At 36.1% G+C, this 19,507-nt stretch overlaps 1 protein-coding gene across 2 annotated transcripts in view; it reads right to left on the minus strand.

Moving 5' to 3' along the window:
* Positions 1–19,507, minus strand: part of LOC149790763 (uncharacterized) — a 305,048-nt gene that overhangs the window by 263,952 nt on the left and 21,589 nt on the right. The window lies entirely within an intron of this gene.

Here is a 19,507-nt window from a genome sequence, read left to right on the forward strand (position 1 = left end):
TGATCATCTTCTACGGTAGCTAGCGACTGAAACATTGCCGATTGAATCCGTTTCATGAGACTGTATTCAGATGATAGTGTGTGTGTACCCATGGTTTTACGTTCTTGTAAAATCTCAAAGTCAGAAACTATTTTTTCAGGATTAAGTTCATCAGATATATTAATTCCATCTTTTTTTAATTTTTTAATAGCGACAATTACATCATTGATATTTTCATGGTTCATTATATAATATATAAATCTTTAAAATAAAAAAAATATCCCTAGAACACCTATCGAGTGTATTAGCGAGTTCGTCGGGATGTTTCAGGGACAGCACAGCCAAGAACTTGTAGCTTGCCACCGCAATCTACCAAGTTCATTAGGCAAATATTCCCTCTACGAGAGCCCCTAACCCGCCAAACAACGGTCTAGAGGCCCAAGAGGGAGGACGGCACAACCCTCATTAAACTCGTAGCTTGCCACCGCAATCTACAAAGTTTAGAGGATATACACATAACATATAACTAACTAAGGACAGCACAGTCCTCATTAAACTCGTAGCTTGCCACCGCAATCTACCAAGTTTATCGGACATACATATATACAATGAAATGGTTATATACAATGAATGAAGAGCCCCTATCGAGTGTATTAGCGAGCTCAGATTATGAATGAAGTACAAACATATAACTTAACTAAGGACAGTACAAACATATACGCTCAGCAAAATCACACCCACAATAATTAATCCAGTGGGTGATACGAAAATATGTATCAACCACAAGTCAATATTGTGGTTGTGAATTTGCTGAGCGGAGGGGTTTTGCGGTTCCCCCCACTATTATAAAAATCGCAATTATGCGCACCACCGACAAATTGTCAGCCATGGGGATTCGATCCTGGACCGCGAGCGCCACAGTCCAATACCATACTGATCGAGCTATCAAACATTGTTACGAACATATGTTTCGGAAGTTAATATATAGCTAAGGAACCAATATTTACACTAAACAGCGGTTTCTGAATAATAACAGTTTCTGTATTTGTAGCGGTTTCTGTATTTATAACAGTTTCTGTATTTAACAGTTTCTGTATTTATAACAGTTTCTGAATAATAGTTTCTGTATTTATAACAGTTTCTGAATAATAGTTTCTGTATTTGTAGCAGACCGAAAATCAATAATAACAGTAGCATTAATGCACCAGTCAAAGAACTTTCCAGAATTGTAAGTTCAGTGAACACACAACTGCAGGTCAATTACAATGAGTAACGGTTTCTGTTTACACACAGCTTCCTACGGATCATGTGTTGTATGATGGGAAAATATTTAAAAACCATAAATAATACTTCTACGAGTAATTAGTTACGATGTAATTAGTTAAACTGACTAATTACGATCATAAAAAACCAACCATCTACGAAGAAAACTATATATTACAAAGTAATCTCCCCTTAAATCAAAAATTCAGTAGTGTATGGAGGACCTACTGTGACATAAATTAAAAAAATTAATTCAATGTGGTGATGATAGTTAATAATGTGGTGATGATAGTTATTGATACTGAAATGTAATTTTCTGTTTATATTTTTTCGATAAAGCTGTTTTATATATATTTTCTGCCACTCTTTGTACTGATTGCGGGTGAATATCAAAATATTTCGCCGCTGAACGCATCGAACGAAACATAATTTCTTCACCAGTTTCCATGTTTGTGGAAATTACTACCCTTCTAGAAACTGTCTTACATCTTCCTGTATTTCCACGTGTATTATTCTCGCTGTATGTGACAACACGAAGGTTAGATAAATTATTGTTTTGAGGATTTCCATCAATATGATCAATAACAAGACCGTCATTGATCACTCCGAAGAAACATTCATACGTAAATCTATGACAGAAATAATGTTTCTTTCCAACTGTAAATCTAAGATAACCAACATTATTAATACAACCAACTTGTTTCTTCAACTTGCAGTGTCTGATGATACCATTAATATTTGATTCATAGTTTGTTATGACAGGATGTGGGACAAATATATTTTGCTCCATTATAATAATATTATATGTTTAAATCATTGTTTGTCTGAAATCTTGATATATAATCCTTCACGGATTTTATAGCGTTTTCACCGCTATTATTTTTTTTGTCATAATATCTTTTGAGCTCTCTGAACCGTTTCCCGCCGCACTTTCCACATAATTCTGTCTTTCCACGTACTCCAATACCACACCGTAGACATGGTATTGGTCCTAGACTTCCTCGTCGTATGTTTTGTGAGTGCATCCAACAAAATTCCTTTCTACAGGATTTGTTGCATCGATTTACTGAGCCGATCATCAACCATCTGCATTGGGACATTGTATATATATATATAATTTTCTTTATTTAAATATTTGTTTTAATTATATGAACGAGTTTGAGAGATTATCCCAAACTAGGCCTGTTAAGTATAAATTCAACCTTGACAGATTATCTTCTGACTTGCCAGTACGAGATCTGGTTGATCCGAAAAATAAAAGTTTGATCTCGAAAATTCATGACGCTAAGAAAGAATTTTACACGGATGGTGCATCTCATACATGGTCAACGTTCAAGATTATACGCGCTGACGGAGTCAAGGACGCTGTCACGGACGCCACAATGAACGACAAGCGAGCGGCAACTATCATTAACTACATCGCTGAATACGAGGGCAATCAAAAATATTTCTTCAGAGTAAAATTTATTGCATTAACAGAAACAGATAGTTGGATTATCCGTGACAAATATGATCCTGTCCTTAATAATAATAAAACTATCATATTAAGTAAAAATTCCAGACCGGGTCTATTGACTGGTATTGATAAACCGTATTATGAGCGAGCGTATCCTGTAACAGCAGTTATTTATGGAATTTATGAGATAAATAAAAAACCTAACGTTGATAAACTAGCGCCGATGAAATTATCATCCTTGACCTTGTCAAGGCTAAATTGTGTGGCTGAACGAGTAATAGAACACTTTACAAACGCGATGCGTGGAAATGGATTAACTGATTTAAGGCGTGAAAAAATAAACTCGTGGGCTGATTCAGTTAGGGATACTGGTGCTACAATAAAAGATGTTGCTGAGTTAGGAAAAATATTAAAATTTCCAATAACTGTGGCGACAATAACGGGAGAAGTACTGTACCAGTCGAAATATAAATCGAAAGGAGCTCCAATAAATATTATCGATCATAACGCGCACGCATGGACTAACGCAGTAACAATATTTCCACGTGATCGAACTGTTAGATTTTACCCCACAGATATGGCTGTGGCAGATAATTCTGTGGCAGATAATTCTGGGGCAGATATGAGTATGTTTGATTTTATCAACGAAATAAGTAAAACCGATCCTGTATCGGTATGGTTATTCAAAAGTAATGAGGAGGGTGAATTTGACAAGTTTGTCAAACCGAACGGTGAAATATATCGCACAGAATCCCTCCATGACGAGATGAAAAATCTTGCGACGTTTTTACAGTGCAAGCACGCGGAAAATACTGACAAATTACTAACTAATTGTTTTACCGTTCCATCTGTTGCGGCTCATTTCGCCAGAGAACGAAATTCATGGAAACCAACACGATTTGATTTACTCGAGGACGTACGCGCAAGTTGCGTCGAATATGGACATGGCGGATTATGGAATACCAAATACAATTACAATGATGTTATTTCGGTTGATATGGTTGCATGTTATCCAGGAAGTTTTCTGGGATACGGAGATTGTTCTACGTACTTTGAAAGATTTGGTCACCCTACAAACGAGATGACGCGAGTGGCAATTAATGGACCATTACCTGATTTTGATCTGACTGGATTCGCCTGTATTGAGTCGTTCGAGTTTAACGAAAATCTTCACAAGATTTGTTATGTTTGGTTTGGCAGACATTTTTGTGAAAAACGTTGGGCACCTATAGTTCTGTTGCGATAATGCTAGATTGTATGATACTGACATCGTTGGTGGTCAGTGAGGCAATTATATCATATCATGCACAGACCAAAGTTTGGTTGCCCATGTCAGATTCTGAAGTTATCAGCGAGTTTAAGGAAAAATATCCTGAAGTTTCCGAAGATGATATTCCTAAAATTCTCGAGAATAAACTCAAAACCGCAAAAGATCTCGGTAGAAAAATTATAGGTAAATTTACTCAAGGTGGTGCATATGATTATAAAAGACATCACGCACGATTAATTCTAGATGATGCCGAGTACGATTTTATAATCGCTGATACAACGGCGAAAAATACATTTGTAAATCGAGAGAGTGTTTATTTATCCGACGGAACAAAATTAGGTACGATCGTTAGTTACATAAATGACGTATCCCCGCAATATACTCATCTAAGATCTTCCATGTTGGCTTATGTTTCTATAAATTTATTATCGATGATTAATAGATTTCCTGAGACCGCAGTCAGAGTCGCAACAGATTCGTTTTATATTTCAAGTAAATATTTAGAACCTGTTATGAAATTTACAAGTAATGATGAACGATGGGGTTCGTGGAGAATAAAAAAGGAACTATTACACAATTATGTAGAATCAGCAGATGTTCCAGTGAGAGATGTTTATCATGAGGGTAATAAAATATCAGAAATGTCGAAAGCACCATCGTTGAGTGATCCAATAACTAGATATAAGACAGTATATCTCAATGGACCTGGTGGATGCGGCAAAACAACTCGAACGATTAATGTTTTTAGAAATTCAGATATAATCGTGCTGACACCCACACATAGACTTGCACGTGAGATGAAACAGCGGCAAGTACAATCGTGCACGTATCATAGTTTCTTCCGATGGCGCGGAGATACATGGACTCCTCAACGGATGGGGGAAAAATATATACCTAAAATAATTATTTGGGATGAGATATGCACGGTCTCATTGGATACATTAAAAATGTTTCTTGATTGGTTGTTGACGAAAAATACCGCTATAATAATGTGTGGCGATCATGGTCAACCTCCGCCTTTTGTTGGACCATCTCCACATGATTGGTTAAAAAATTTCGTTGATTATTACGAAGAAATAGATGATGATCATAGAGCTCTTGATGCAAATTTGAAGGAGTTTAAAAAATTAATCAGATTACAATCAAACAAAATTCAGTGCGAAATATTACGTGGAGTGATCTCAGAGACATCAATGAGTGATTTTTTGAACTCATGGAGACCCAACGATTTGATCGTAGCAAGTAGAAAGATAATCAGAGACGCTTTACAACAACAGTTATTTCAACTGCATAAAGAACAATATTCAGAACTACCCGTTCCGTTATGTTATAGACCATCAGATACACGAAAACAGAATATTAATGTTGATATTCCAGGACAGACTGAAAAACAGAATCTCGTATTAAATGATATTGTCGCCGTTGATATCAGTGTGGTCGAAGATGCATTACACGCTGACAAATCTCCATGGGTGTTAGGATACGCTATGACGATCCACTCGTCTCAGGGATTAACTATTTCTGATACACGAGTCTGGATTGTAGACGATCGAATCGAGTGGTCAAATTTAGTTTATTTAGCGGTATCGAGGGTCAGAAATATATCTCAATTACGTAGAATTATAATTCCTGAAATCGTTGATAAATTTAACATCATCGATGATGATATAATAAGAAAAAAATTAATCGGATACAAACAATCTGACAAAAAAAATAAACGTGACTTTGATCTTGATGTTGAATTTATTATTGAGTTAAAACAGCAGCAGAATAATCATTGCACCAGTTGTAATTGTATAATGTTATGGCGGTATTCGAGTAATGATTCAAGACAATTTACCGTAGATAGAAAAGATAATAGTCGCGGTCATACACGAGAAAATACCATGTTAACCTGTCTTGAGTGTAATCGACGTCGGGGTGCAGGCACCCTTGGCGCTAGTTAAGTGATCGAAATCACCGGAGTGATCGCGGCGGTAGTTGTGTATCCGCGGGAATTATTTGTAGTTGTTCACGTGTAAATCCACGTTGAGGAGCAGCAGAATCTAATCTGTAGATTGCAGGTCTGGAAACGCCTACGTTTCTCCCGGTGGATCTTGTCACGGTAGATATTTTGTGTGTGGTAACACTCCAAATAGGATCAGTTGCTCTCGCGCTACCACCTTCAAGTTCACCAGGCTCATATAAATATCTAACTGTAACATCACCCAATATTTTTTGTTTTCCAGCATCTTTTCGTTGTGTTGGTATATTTTTTTTTGTGACCGCGCTAATGGGTTTCATGTTGGTTGTTCGTGTGATCTCATTATTTAATGCAGCTATCACGATTGGTAATCTTGCAACCCATTCGCGAGATCTTTTATCCTGAATAAATTCCCTCGCGTATTGATATCCAAATAACCGTTCAGCAAGTGTTCGATTAAATCGCTCAACAATTGCTTGATCACGGTGAATTGCAGTATGACCTCGTCGTATTTTGGTATTATGTTGTTTCATCAACGATGATACTGGACCAAGAAATTCCTTACCAGGATCAACCTGTAGTAGCTGTGGCCATCGTAGACCACCTTGTGGTCCAAGTCCTCGTTGATAAATTCGTTCAAACGAATCAGCTACTTCAGATGATGTTTTCGCCGATAGCGGTTCTGCTTCTTTATATCTACTTGCAACATCAACTACGGTTAGCGCGTACTTGTACGTTTTTCCACGTACAGTATCATGCGGTAAAAACAGAATATCAGCTTGATGAACTTCATTAGGAACACTAACATCGAAATACGCGTACTGAATTTGTTTAGGACGTGGTAGATAAATTTGCCATATTGCTTGTTTAGATAACCACGTTTTAGCAGTAGAATGTTTAACCGATGCTGCATCAGCGAGTTTACCAATTGCTGCTTTGCCTCTCCAGTATCCTCTCGGTGAATAATAAATTGATTCCATTATTAATTACCAGCCCCAATCGCTAATTTACCTTTCATCGAGGATCTTACTAACCAATTAGCTAATGATTCTCTAATATTTTTATTTTTTATAGAATTTAATGAATGAATTAATTTTACATCTGCAATATGCCTATCTTGTAGATTTTGACTTTTATAAGCTACATCATGAACATGACAAGCTCGATCAATAGCATTTATTGGTTCCTCGCCTGGTTTTGGTTGATCTTGATTATCGAGCCTGATATCGAGTCGAGTACCAGGACCGCACTAATTATATCCTGGTAGATGTTTTTCTCCGCTGTATTTAGCCCATGGAGCACCTGGAAACTTTGACATCAAATTAGCAATATCACCACCCCGCTTATTAGGTAAAAACGAAAATTTCTTTCTACAGCATACAGAACATTTTCCACCGTACGCTATTTTTTTATTTTTTGTTGTAACTGTAGCTAAATCAATAGTTGAGTTTTAACTTTACAGCGTAAACAATATAAATTCATGTTATAATATATATGGATATAATTGATTTCTCAGCAACTCGGCAACGAGAGCCAGTTAAGCATCATCCTGCGCTACCGAACTCCATCAGAATGATTATCATAGGACCATCTGGATCGGGTAAGACGCAATTATTACTTAATCTGATAATGAGATGGTTGAAATGGGATAAGTTGTATTTAGTAGCACCATCCGTTGATGATCAGCGATGTTATGATGTACTTAAAGATTTCAATGAAAACGCGCGATTACTGGATGAAGATAATGATGTTATAGAGTTTATAACCGATATTGATGAAGCACCATCCGTAGATTCCATAGACGGATTTATTAATAATTTAGTTGTATACGACGATGTGATGCTAGATAAACAATCAAATCCAGCCAGAATATTTTCCCGAGGGAGACATAAAAATACAGACGTGATCTATGTTACTCAACGATATACACAAATTCCGAAGGTGATCAGAGACAACTGCAACATTTTAGTTGTGTTTAATGGCGTAGACACACACACGTTGCGAAATATTCATCAAACCTGGTGTGGTGGTGACATGGATATAATTAAATTCAAAAATTTCTTCTCACGAGCGCAAGCTACCCCGCATGGATTTATAACAATAAATTTACATGATCCAAGAACAAGATATCGTGTGGGTATTGATAAAATATTTGGGTAACAGGGGTGATGATAAAATTAAATTTAATTAAATAGATATCATTAATATAATGAACAAATGTGCGTGGCTGCGTCAAGGAACAACAGATAAATGCAACAAAAGGTGCCGTGGAGAATATTGCAAGAAACATAATTATCTTATAAAGAAAAATCCTCATGCTGGTCCACGAAGATGTGTTGGATGTAACAACGGCGTTAGAGGATTATATCAGATTTGTAAAAATTGCGGTGGAGATCGATACAGAAGTTTGATGATATATTATAAACACAGAAAGAACATAAATCCAAAAATAGAAAAACCACCATCAGAACTTGAATATTACTTGAAACATAGAACAAATTCCGAAGATTCAGAGAACGCGTTGAAAAATATTCATCAAACTTGGTATGGTGGTAAATTAATAGCAGCAGAGAGGGTACCTACCAACGTTGGTCGTCAAAAAAATAAACAAGAAATAAATAAACACGTAGAGTACTTTATTTTTTCAGCTACTATTTCGAACTGAGGTTTTATTAGCACAATCGGTCATTGCAAAAATAAACATCTCAAGGAAAGTTCATTTGTAAAATCTGGACCTTTCTACGAGATGATTTATTTGTTTGTTTTATTTGTTTTGTCGGAATTCTATGGTCTGTTCACCCTCTCTGCTGCTCTATGCGAGAGAGTGTTTGTGAACGAGTGTCAGAGTGTATATTAATATAGCTTACATACTAACAGAAACATGAACAGGGATACATATGCACACAATATATAGCATACACATCTACCCCCACCCCCCAACAACCCCAATTCCCCCAAAACACGGTTACCACATAGGGCTTTCATTCTGACCCACGAAAGCCATCTTTAGACACTCAACTCGCTGGTCCTGAAAAGACTCTGATTGGTTAAATTTCCAACTCGAGATATTTGACACCCAAATTAAGATCTCACTCAAATAACCGACAGGCTACTAAAGCCTACATGATGTGACAAACTTTACGGCAAATTAAGTACGCGTGGTGCACGAAATTAAAGCCTACACGATGCGACGAACTTTATGGTAAATTAAGTACGCATAGTACACGAAATTAAAGAACTATCACAACATAGGAAAATTCACAACTCAGGAATATCTGACTTGAATGTGACCACCACATGCTTGGTAATATGATAGGAACAGCCCGATACAAATAGGAAACTGGGCATTGATTTGAAACATGAATTAAAAAACTGCTGCTTGTGAACTTGGTGACGGCCTTCAACGGAAGAAGACGGGAATGCAGACAATCACCGGAAGAAGGACGCAAGATGATGTCGCTGTGATGGGGTTCCTTTGCTTCCGGTCGCTTGCTCTGGTGGCATAGCAATAGCAAATTATCGCACAAATTAAGTAGCACGCAAACGCGTGCAAATTAATGAGTCGTATATGCCGATCGGCGAAAACGACTAAAATCCAAAGAACGAACCACGTTCTCTTCATTTTATACACTGATCCGTTCAAGCGTCATAAATTGACATCCGGTGTCTCAAACACTGAATGCTGATGACACTCAGATATACAGATCTAGCTGCCCAACTGAAGTTTGGGCTACCATCCAAGGCGTAGGAGGTGCATTTCCGATGTGAAGTCTTGGATGACATGTTACATGCTGCCGATCAGTGATGATAAAACTGAAGCGATACTGATCATCACGTAGACCAACAAGGAGGTCTCCGGTTTTTTTTCTTTCTGACAGTGGAGACCAATGCTGTCGGGCCGTATGCTAGACCAACAAGTAGGTCTCCGCTTTTTCTTTTCTTTTTCTGACAGCGCAGACCAACACTATCGCCCCGTATTCCATACCGAAGTTTTACGCTGTTTTAACCTCCCCATCAGTTATAACTATCGAACGCTCGCTAGTAGTTAAAAAATTTATTTCGACTAACCTTGGTATGCGGATGGTAACTAAAAACCCTCTTCCTTTGACCCATGACATTAAATCCTTCAGAGCACTACTTGTTGGTCTAGATCATCACGCAGAGACTGTCTCATTCACGTCCACTACCTCAAACAATAAGTACTAGCAATACCAACATTAAATGTACACACGGTCTGTAACCTTTACTGGCTACCCGTTCAGTCCTGCACGAATCCTAGGTGTCACTCTCTACAGTACACTCTCATTACACCAACATGTAATGAACATATGCATGGCTGTATATCTGGAGCTGAGACGCATCAGCCCCATTTGCAATTTATTTCAGTTGATGCTACTAAAACACTTGAATGTTCCTTAGTAGTTTCAAGACCACGCTATTGCAATTCACTCTTGTCTGGTTCGTCTGAGAACTAAGTATACATATGTTTGTGCGTGCGTGTGAGTATGTATGCGTGTATGCGTGTAAACATGGGAACAAAAAATTGCTGAAAAAGTGGCTTGAGTTAAAATAGAAGATGAGATAAGTACATATAACACCCCTCGCGTCACATATGACATAACCTAGTACTAAAAATACTCCTCGCGTCACATATGGCGTCAGCTAGTACTAAAATTACCCCTCCACGTCGCACATGAAGTAACCTGGTCCTAAAATTACCCCCAGCGTCATATATGCCTTCACCTGGTACTATAAATATCCCCACCCCCCAGCGTCACATATGGCGTAACAAAGAAATGTATTACGTTTGTACATTTTTTGTATACAAATTACTAACAATATTTTTTTAAATCAATAAAATTAAAAATGACCAACCTTTATTTTATTCAGTTTTAAGAAAGAATTAGAGATTTAAACATTGAATTTGTTTTAAAAAGACCCGGCAACTCATTATACTTTTAATGTTTCCTGGACCGCCAGCCGCTGATTTATTAGTTGTTGTTGTGGGGGGGGGGGAGGGGAGGCATATCTTTCTTAGGTGAACAAACATTTGTGCATTTATTAACATCAGGATTTCTCTCAAACGTTCGCCGTAATTACATTGATTATTTAAAACAGAAGACTCTATTTGTTTTGTACTTTACAAAAACGTGTTTCTACCCTACTACACCCCACCCCACCACAAAATGTAAAAGATTTTGATCATAAAGTAAATTTCATTGATGATATAAAATTAGAGTTTAGTTTGTTTTCCAAAAAGGGATCCCCACCATGTTATAGTTCGAGAATAACTTGCATAAGAGCCGTTATATTATGTATTCAATTGTCTTCAATCTTGTTATAAAACACGAATTTAAAACGTAAGTCCTTTATTACAGGCATTTTGTTTCTTGTATTTTTCTTTTTTTTCTAGACTAAGCAATTGTTTGTCAGTTACTTTCTGACTACCGATAGAACGTTTTTGTTGGCACACCCTAGCTCCATCCCAGCATATTTACTGACTAGGAATCAGAAACGTCACCTCGCGTTGGTCTAATCGTGATTCGAAATACTTATTCTTTATGTTCTGTTTCCCTGTCCTTCCGTGTACTTGTTGTTGTTGTTATTATTGTAGAGTTTAACATGGCAACCAGTATTAATGGTGGAGGAAGAACCCGGGAAAACCCCGGGAAGAACCACCGACCCATGAGAAGCAACTGGCAAGCTTTCTCACATACCCACTCGAACCCACGCAGACAGAGGTGAGATGGCAGTGATCCGCAACGGAGAGCACTTTAGATTTAGATCACTCGGACACTCGGGACCCCTCCATGTGCTTGTGTTTTGGTTTTCTTATATATATATATATATATATATATATATATATATATATATATATATATATATATATATATATATATATATATATATTGAGATGAGTAAATACAATAAAATAAAATATATTTTTATTTTTATTTTGATTGAATTTGGTATGATGCTGCCGTTTGATTTTTGTTATTTTTCGATCGTCCTTTTTTAAAAATAAGTTTCTTTAATACCTAAAGTAAACGCCATAAGTTTGTACTTATTTCCCTCCAGGTATGTTTACCTATGGTCTAGTTTCCTTACCTCGTGGTCACAAATTCTTTTTTTTATTATAACTTTGTTTTATTTTTGTTTGTGTACGCGTATGTTATGTCTGTCTGTCTGCCTGTCTGAGTTGTTTTGTTTGGTTTTATAAGAATGAAGCATCTTCATTTGTTTTAAGGGAGTTGGAGAATTATTATAAGCGGATGAAATGATAATTAAGTCAAAATTGCCAAATTTAATATTGTTGAGGTTTGGTGTAATCGTTGTTGATATTATTTGTTTATGTTTTTTTTCAAGTGTTTTGAATGAATTATAGAGTATGATTTGGAGATTCCTTTTATTTGGTAATTCCCTTTTGGGAGGTGGGGTATACCTCCTTTTTTAACCGGGCTTGTTCTTGAATTTTACAATACTGCCGATAAAACAACACGTGTTTTTTTTTTACTCTTCTTTCGTCTGTTGTTTAGTGAACCGTAATATTGTCCTTTTTTGACAAACGCCAAATCGCAAGTCCAGCTCACTGCAAACAGAATTGTAACATCGTTCTTTGTTTCCACATACGCCAAATCTCAAGTCAAACTCACTACTAGCAGAATTTTAACTTTTTCCTTGTCTGACACATTCCGCATCGAAGTTAAACTCACAGCTAGCAGAAATGCGTCATTATTTCAGATCCAGTATGTTTGGGTTTTTTTTGGGGGGGGGGGTTGGGGGTTGGGAGGTATAGAAAGGAATTGCCAGCTGAGAGTTTAGACAATGCAGCCTTCAAGAATTTTATACTTAACGTCTGGCACACACTACAATTGTTCTGCGTTTATTTGACAACAAATATAGTATTGCTTGTCTGATGAATTAAAAAATGAGACAACAGGTCTCCAACTTAGGATTTAGCCTTATTGTCAGAAACTAAAAATTGAGCAACCTAATGTTAAATTCGCCTTGTCCTGTAATACGGCAAAAATGATGTTCTACTTCTATCTATTTGTATACTTCATACTACTACAACTACTACTCATGATTTGTTTGTGGTCTTAATAATATAAATAATAATAATAATAACAACATTATTATTATTATTATTATTATTATTATTATTATTATTTGTCTAGTAAGGTCCCTTGTGAAGGCATGACATTAAATAAATTAGGTATTGGTCAGTAGATCGTTGTTGATGTAAAATCTCCCACCAAAAGACTACTTAAACTTTCTGCTTCACACACACACACACACACACACACACTTGTAAAACCTACAAAACGGGGACATGCGATTTTTACCATCAAAACGGGGACATGCGATTTTTACCAACAAAACGGGGACATGCGATTTTTACCATCAAAACGGGGACATGCGATTTTTACCATCAAAACGGGGACATGCGATTTTAACACATTATGGGCGACAAGATCTATTTTAGTATGCATTTGATATAAACATGTCATTTTTAACTGATTTGTGGTTGATGTTTTTTTACTATGCATTTTACATAAACATGTCATTTTTAACTGATTTGTGGTTGATGTTATTTTGCTATGCATTTGATACAAACATGTCATTTTTAATTTTTTTGTGGTTGATGTTATTTTACAATGCATTTGATATAAACATGTCATTTTTAATTGATTTGTGGTTGATGCTATTTTACTATGCATTTGATATAAACATGCCATTTTTAATTGATTTGTGGTTGATGTTATTTTACTATGCATTTGATATAAACATGTCATTTTTAATTGATTTGTGGTTGATGTTATTTTACTATGCATTTGATACAAACATGTCATTTTTAATTTTTTTGTGGTTGATGTTATTTTACAATGCATTTGATATAAACATGTCATTTTTAATTGATTTGTGGTTGATGCTATTTTACTAAGCATTTGATATAAACATGCCATTTTTAATTGATTTGTGGTTGATGTTATTTTACTATGCATTTGATATAAACATGTCATTTTTAATTGATTTGCGGTTGATGTTATTTTACTATGCATTTGATACAAACATGTCATTTTTAATTGATTTGCGGTTGATGTTATTTTACTATGCATTTGATATAAACATGTCATTTTTAATTGATTTGGGGTTGATGTTATTTTACTATGCATTTGATATAAACATACAAAACGGGGACATGCGATTTTTACCATCAAAACGGGAACATGTGATTTTAACACATTATGGGCGACAAGATCTATTTTAGTATGCATTTGATATAAACATGTCATTTTTAATTGAATTGTGGTTGATGTTTTTTTACTATGTATTTTATATAAACATGTCATTTTTAATTGAATTGGGGTTGATGTTATTTTGCTATGCATTTAATATAAACATGTCATTTTTAATTGAATTGGGGTTGATGTTATTTTACTATGCATTTGATACAAACATGTCATTTTTAATTGATTTGCGGTTGATGTTTTTTTACTATGCATTTGATATAAACATGTCATTTTTAATTGATTTGGGGTTGATGTTATTTTACTATGCATTTGATATAAACATGTCATTTTTAATTGATTTGGGGTTGATGTTATTTTACTATGCATTTGATATAAACATGTCATTTTTAATTGATTTGCAGTTGATTTCCAAGAAACACTATCAGATCCTTTTCCATCAGAACGGGGACACACATATTCACAGTGTTAGAACTTATACATTCAAATAGGGGACATTCCAATAGTATGTATTTTGATTCTAAATAAAAAATCAATTCAGTCAAAACACTGAGGTAATCTCACCTCATGCACATAGTTCCCGTCCATATTAACAAACTAAACTAAAACTATCCTGCTGAAATTGTATATTATGTTTGTTGTATATATACGTAAAAATGTATATGCAGGAGTTTGAAGGAGACTTGTCAGAGTTGTGTGAAAATGCACAGAATGTGTCCCTTTTTCTAAAATGAAATAATCAATAATCTGCATGCCAATCTTTAGTTAAAATAATTTTATTGGCAAGACTACAGTTTAGAATTTAAAATGTCCCAGAAAATAACACACTTTTAACTTTGGTGTACAAAAAAATTGCCACTTTAATGCAATCCTCTTCATTAATAAGCCAATGCATGATAAGATCTCTTCGATATGAAACACATCAACATTTTAAAAATAATGATTTTAATGGTTTAATTTTAGTGAGCTCAGGTCAGAGCCGCTTAAGCCAAATAGTCCCAATTAAAATCTAACTGTGTAGGTTGATTGTGTTACTCCATGTGCAGTATTTATGATAAAGACTGGTAAGTCGTACAATGGAATGATTGAGAAGGGACTGTCCCGTTATCTGGAGACGCCTTTTGTTCTTGCTATGATGGTAAATATGGTGTAGAGTTACAGGCGAAATTAGGTTTACAATCGTGATTTGACTGACTTAAGGTAGCGTAGGAAAAATAGTTCCCGGTATTTGGTGTTTTGAGTTGTGACTTGTATTTTACTGTAGTTAAGTACGGAAATATAACAAGGAGATACCATGCATTGTGAGGTACCTCTGAGTCAAACAAAATTTATCTGATTGTTTCCTTTCGCATTATTTATACTTCAGCCCGCATGCACATTTACGATACACAGAGAAGCACTAAATACGAGTATGAAAAGTTGTACTTTCAGCGTCGTGACTGGTGCCATGTAAAAGTACTTACAAAACCTTTCTTAATTTCCTATTGGCTCAAGCTTAAGTTGTCGGATTTAACTCTAATGCGGTTAATTGGAAGAAAGAAATGGTATTATGTTTTGGTTACCATGTAGACTGTTCGTTATTATGCTTCTAACCACATTCGAATGAACTAAAATCTATCTTGATATTTTCCAGTGTATTTCTTATCCGAATGTGCATGGCGCAGAGTTAAAAAGGAGATGAAACATACAAACACAGATGAATTGTTAGAATCTCTTGCCCATCGTAAAAAGCGTGCATAATATCTACATGAAACCTTTTATTCAGTTTTCTTATGTTACCGATCTAATTTTGGCGAAATGTGTTATGAACATTGGAATATCCATTAATAAACATGTATATCGATATTGCTCTCTGTGTTAAAATAGAAAATATATCATATTTGTCTATGTTGAAATAAATGATTTAAATCCAGTTAGCTTTTCTTGATGCCATCTTCGGTGAATAATTCGAAAACAAAGTGCGCAAGCCGACAGGAAAATTGAACTTTTACCGCGTAAACAGGATGCAGTTTTCCGACTGATATACACGAGGTTTTGAGTCGAGTGGTACGTGTGTATTGTTGTGTATAGCATGATTTGAAAAAATACCAAAGAAATGGGGACATGCTAAGATACGCTTATTTTAAGTTTTGTATCATTAAATAAGGCCTTGGCATTCCATTTAAGCCGACATTACAAAACGTTTTATCGACTTAACGAGGATGACCAAACAGGTAGAGGATCATATTCCTATTTAACGAGGATGACCAAACATATAGAGGATCATATTCCTATTCAATTTATCTGCAAGTCATTTCACAAAATTGCTCTATCTTCATTAGATACAACTCTTGGTTATTTTGCCAAATATTTACAATACTTTCCGACATTGTACTTAGACACGGTACTGAGAGTGCTATCTTTAATATCTTTAATATCAACTTTGTCCAAAATTGATAAAATAATGTCATGGGGGGGGGGGGGCATATATTATGTCATATTCTTGACTTGAGCATAATCGGCATTGTATTATATTGTCAGCAAAAAATACAGACTTTCGGAATTTCAACGCTTTTTGTGTTTGCTGTTTGTCTTGTCTAGATTTTTGCATTTGCCTTTGAAAAATACTCAGAGTCGAAGAATGAGAAACTAGTTTTGCACTGTTAGTTTGTCAACTTATTGCATTTATCTTAAGCTGTCCCTGACACACATGATTGATTGCTGGATGCAGTGCGCTTGAAAGGAACGTTATTCGCCTATGATTTGTGTATATATATATATATATATATATATATATATATATATATATATATATATATACAGACATACATACCATATACGTTACAAATAACACGGCTTTTAAAGAGTTGGTATACCAGTAGTACCAGCAGTATTGGTGTATCAAATTGTGATCCGCCCATGGCACAATAATACACATATATAAACATTCTCGCGACCTTTGCGGTTGATTCTACATCAATGATGAATTTCCACACATTAATCATTAGTGACGTATGAAAATAACGATAAAAAGTATTAATAATCCCCTTATTTTAAATGAATTTAATATGATACACATTTTCATCGCAATCCTTTCTGCTTTTTGTACTTTTTCCAAACAACACTCACACAGGTCAGTCCATTTTTTCTGCCTATAGCGCCCTCCTCCTAGTAAAAAAACAAGCTGGCTGAATCTCTCTTTTTGGAGCAGTTTCGGAATCTCCTGGAGTATGGAAATTAGATAAGTGGCAACCTGATTATTTTTGGAGATTTCAACTTTCACTTTGACTGTCCGGGAAACCCAAACACATCAAAACTCATAGATTCCATTAATGTTTTCAAACTCAAACAGTCAGTTAACTAACCCACCCATAAACATGGTCACGTTTTAGACTAGATTCTTCATAGACCTGATGATAACATTCTACGGTCCTACCTGGTATCCCATGACCTTGCATCAGATCACCTCTGCATTATATGCCAACTTGACGTATCAGTCCCTAACCCTCCACCTTTATCTGCTACTAAGAGAACCTCCGTATGATAAATAGGACCAAACTAATGCACGACATCCAAGCAAACCTAACAACTTGCTTACCTCCTACAGCAGAACAACTCGATAACTGCCTGGGTTCATTGCTTGGCAAACATGTCCCAGCTACCAAGTGCAGAGTTTCAATTCAAAAGTGTTCTCCATGGTATAGCAGTGTTAGGGACCAGCTTCGCACGGCTAAAAGAGACCGCCGTAAAGCTGAGAGGCTTTGGCTTTCCACCAGACTCACTATTCATAAGCAAATATATGAAGCCGTTAAGAAGAATGTCACAAATATAGTCCATGCAGCGAAATCAGCCCACAACACTACTAAGATCATGGAAAGTTCCTGCTGCAAAGAGCTCTTCGAGATAACTAACAAGCTAATGTCAAGGAACAAATCTGCACCACTTCCAACTACCTCCTCTCCAGTCGTCCTTCGGACATGTTTGCACATTTCTTCCGTGACAAAGTACAAACCCTTAGAGATAAGCTTGACACCACAATTTCAATTGACTCGTCGTCACCATACAGTTGGAATACAGAATTTGAGCAGCAACCATTAGCAGCATTTGAACCTGTCTCTATGGATTTCGTGCGGACAATCCTTATGAAGAGTGCACCAAAGTCATGTGAACTTGATCCAATTCTAGCATCACTGCTGCTTGAGTGCTTAGATCCAGTGTTGCCTTCACTAACTGATGTTATTAATACCTCTCTCTCATCCGGGGAATTCCAATCATTTTTCAAAACTGATATTGTAAAGCCTCTGCTGAAGAAACCAACACTAGACCATAACGATTTAAAGAACTACCGCCCTGGTTATAATCTCTCATTCATATAAAAAATCTTAGAAAAGGTTGTTGTATCCCAGCTTGTATCTCATCTGACGTGAACAATCTTTTTAGCAATGTACAATCTGCATATCGCCTTTGCCACAGTACCGAAACTACCCTTCTAAAAGTAGTTAATGACATTCTCTCTGTGTTGAATGGCGGAAAGATTACAGTCCTTACCCTCCTTGATTTGTCTGCAGCTTTGACACAATAGACCATGATATATTACTTCACCGTCTCCAGCATGTATTTGGCATTCATGATACAGCCTTACTGTGGTTCAAGTCCTACTTGGTCAACAGGACACAAATTGTATCTGCAAATGGAATACACTCAAGCCCAGTTGATCTATGTTGTGGTGTTCCACAGGGGTCTCTTCTTGGACCTGTTATCTTATTATATACACTCAGTCGCTCTCAAGTGTCATACATCATCTTCCAGTGTCTCACCAACTGTACGCTGATGACACCCAAATATACAAATCTAGCTACCCAACTGAAGTTGATGCTACCATCCAAGGTGTAGAGAGGTGTATTTCCGATGTGAAATCATGGATGACATGTAACAATCTGCAGATGAATGATGATAAAACTGAGGCCATTCTGATCACAACACAAATACTTTCTCATTCACATCCTTTACTTCAAACAATAAATATCAGCAACACCAACATTAAATTCACACAATCAATACGAAACCTAGGTGTTACTCTGGACAGTACTCTCACATTGCACCAACATGCCATGAACATATGCAAGGCTGCATATCTTGATTGGAGACGCATCAGCTCAGTTCGCAAATATCTTTCAGCTGATGCCACTAAAACACTTGTGTGTTCATTAGTACTTTCAAGACTTGACTATTGTAACTCAATTCTGTCTGGTTCATCTCAATATCTGCTCCAGAAACTTCAAAAAGTTCAAAACACAGCTGCTTGGATCATACTTAGAGTACCACGATCTATCACACCTCCCCCT

The sequence above is a fragment of the Sinohyriopsis cumingii genome, chromosome 10 (genome assembly GCF_028554795.1).
Source record: "Sinohyriopsis cumingii isolate HCF-2022 chromosome 10, ASM2855479v2, whole genome shotgun sequence".
NCBI lineage: Eukaryota > Metazoa > Mollusca > Bivalvia > Unionida > Unionidae > Sinohyriopsis > Sinohyriopsis cumingii.